The following is a 3,478-nucleotide window of genomic DNA, read 5'->3' on the forward strand; positions in this document are numbered from 1 at the left end:
CAATTCACAAAACAGAATTATCTGGATATAAATTTAAGTAATATTTTTCTTTTCTGTGTAGCAATGAATTTGGCCTTACAGTCAACACAGATTGGTGTCTCAATCACATTGTTCATTGATAATCCACATTAGGCAATGGTATAACAACTAATAGTGGTATTATTTCCTTTGCTTAATATAAGAATATAGGAGGGGCAGCTGGATGGCTTAATAGATTAAGAAAGAGCCAGGCACAAAGGTGGGAGGTCCCAGGTTTGAATCCAGCCTCTTAGACACTTCTTAGCTATGTGATCCTGGGCAAGTCATTTAATCCCTATTGCCTAACCCATACTACTCTTCTACCTTGCAACCAATACACAGTATTGATTCTAAAACAGAAGTGTTTTCGATTTTTTTTCCAGAATTTATAATATGGTCCTGGGAACAGACCAAGTCACTTTCCCAAGTTCCAACCTAGCTAAGTATTTAGAAGAGAACTATCAAGAGCCTGGACACTTGATAATGATGGTTTTGGGCCATATTGACATATGGATCAAAAAAAGAATACACATGCAAAAAAACAATTTCCAAGAGCCTTCTGCTCTGCCCAAATTGGTTTGTAGACTTAGATTTCCATGTCCCAATATTTGTTATTCTTTTTACTCTGGTTATAGAATCATAGATTTACAACTAGGGACCTTGGAGGTCAACCAAACACTATTTTTTTAAAAAACAAATAAAGAACCTGAGCCCTAAAGAGCTTAAGTGATTTACCTAAATTTGCTGTTCAGTCATACATGACTCCTCATTGAACACATTTGGGGTTTTCTTAGCAAAGATATTGGAATGGTTTGCCATTTCCTGAGGTTACACAGGTAGCGAATGGCAGAACCAGAATAGGAATCCAGCTCCCCTAAAATATTCCCCCTTATTGCAGCCCTATCCATCTAACTAAAATCTCAACCTCTTTAATCATAGTAGGAAGAGATGAAGAAGTTTTCAAAAGGAATTTCCATTTCCAGAGGAAGAACTGATAAATAGAAATAAGTAAGGCATAACTTTATGTGTGTGTGTGTGTATATATATATATATTGTCAAGTAATGCCTTCTCTAATGGGGGAAGGGAGGGATTTAATTGAGCATTGTAATGGAACAAATTAATTGATTCTTTAAAATGAGGGAGGGGGAAAGGAACATATTGGGGTAGTAGAGATTATGGACTTGGAATTCATGCCTTATTGCATACTGGCTATGTAAATTTATTAACTTGGCCATTAGGAGGTAAAAAAATTTTTTTTGGCCCAAATGACTATAAAGTTCTCTGAACTCTTATTTTTAGTAGCTATTATTTTCTTAAAATCATCATTTGATTATTAATCACTTGCTCCTTTAGAGTAATCATTTATTTCCATTTCCCCCTAGATTATTAATTATTATATTGATATCAGTTTTCATCCTTTTCTGATACAAGGGATTCTTAACCTGGGGTCTGTGAACTTGGTGGAAGGATGTTACATATATAGATATGGAGAAAGACAGAGAGAAACAGAGAGGAGAAAGAGATAGAGAGATAGAGATAGAGACAGAGACAGAGATAGAAAGGAAAGAGGAGAGACAGATTGGAGAAAGATTGAGATAGACAGAGAAAGGAGAGGAGAGAGGCAGAGAGAAAGTAGATAAACATAACCATCTTTCAATAATTGATTTCCTTTGTAATTATATGTATTTTATTGGATGCATTTAAAAATATGACTTTAAGCAGGAGTCCAGAAGTTCTTCCAGATTGCCAAAGGACCCAAAATACAAAGAAAAGATTAAGAACCCCTGTTCTAAACCCATCTCTCTAACTTCCCTGTTTCTGCAGAAGACACCATAATCCTTCCAGTTACTCAGATTTATAACCTTGGAATAATTCTCAACTCCTCTCTCTCTCATTCGCTTTTGCTGATTCCCATCAGTTGCTAAGTCTTGCCATTTCTACTTCCAGCACTCTTATATTCCAGGCAAAGTGGCTCATTTAGAATTCAGCCTTCTTGCCTTTGCCCTCCAGGGCTGTGATGGTCTCCTTGTCATCTCAACCCTTAAAAATTGTTAGCTCATTTCCAAGATCAGCCAGCTACCAATTCTGAAAGGTCTCTCTTGCTCCTCCATAATTATATATCTCCTCCCCTCCTCAAAATTTTGTACTTATATTGGATGTATTTTGCGTTTATTTACCTGAATATACATTGATTTCCCTCAAAAAAACAATAAGCTTTTTGAGGATAGAAACTTTTCATTTTGGTCTTTGTATTCCCCATAATTCAACACTGTCTGGGACTTTTTGTTTATTTCCTTTGGAGCAAATTTGTGATTTCATTTCTTTAGAGAACTGCTGATGACAAAACTTCCTCTATCTGTGCAGTGAAATTTATAGTCTTAAAAGACTTCCTTAGGGCACTGAAAAATTAAGTGACTGGCTCAAGTCACATAGTCAATATGTGTCTGAGGCAAGACTTCGTCACTCAGAGCTCTTATATCCATTGTGCATGCCATATTATTTCTCATTTATGGTTTTGCCTGGTAAGAAGTAAATATTTAATAAATGCTTGCTGAATTAAATTGATTAGATTTCTGAACTGATTTTTTTGGTTCACTGAGGGTAGAACTCAAGTCTTATACTTTTGAAAAACCCTGCAAGAAAATCAACACAATACTTTGTATCTAATGAAGGCTCTATAAGCATCTAATGCTTATTTCTTTTCAAAACCCTTCCATTTTAGTATCAATTCTAAGACAAAAGAACTAAAGATTGGGCAATTAGAGTTAAGTGACTTGCCCAAGGTCACACTTCTGAGAGCAAATTTGAACCCTGATCCTCCCTCTTCCAGGCCTGATGCTCTATCCATTCTGCTAAGCTGTCCCCATCTGATGCTTTTTGTAAATAATTTTTTTACACATACAACACTTACAAATAAATTTTTAATAGAAAGATACCAGACCAGATTCTAATGTTTTCCTTAACTACATGGGTACCTCAGCTACAGAATAAATTTACTGAAATGGGAACCTAGTTTCTGAAATCTCCTACTGACTCTTCCTAGGATAATGGAAATAGAACTCTAGCCATGGGCATTGTTTGTTTGCAAAACAATTAGAACGAAATGGTAATCATCTCTACTTTTAGAGTTCCAGGTTATCAGACAGTTACAGGAAGAGGCTCTTACTCAAGGGACACTAAGTTCCACCAACTGCTTTGTAGAAACAATTCCTAAGATCTATAAAGTCAGCCTCTTGAAAAAGAAAACTGATGAGTTTTTTACCTTCCTATAAATATAAATCATCTCTGCTCCAGAATAAACTAATATACTAACCTGGCAGACAATGGGAGAATACTGTGAAACAAACAGGGTAATAGTCAAGAAAGGAAAGAAGGAAGGAAGGAAGGAAGGAAGGAAGGAAGGAAGGAAGGAAGGAAGGAAGGAAGGAAGGAAGGAAGGAAGGAAGGAAGGAAGGAAGA

The sequence above is a fragment of the Gracilinanus agilis genome, chromosome 4 (assembly GCF_016433145.1).
Source record: "Gracilinanus agilis isolate LMUSP501 chromosome 4, AgileGrace, whole genome shotgun sequence".
In the NCBI taxonomy this organism is placed as follows: domain Eukaryota; kingdom Metazoa; phylum Chordata; class Mammalia; order Didelphimorphia; family Didelphidae; genus Gracilinanus; species Gracilinanus agilis.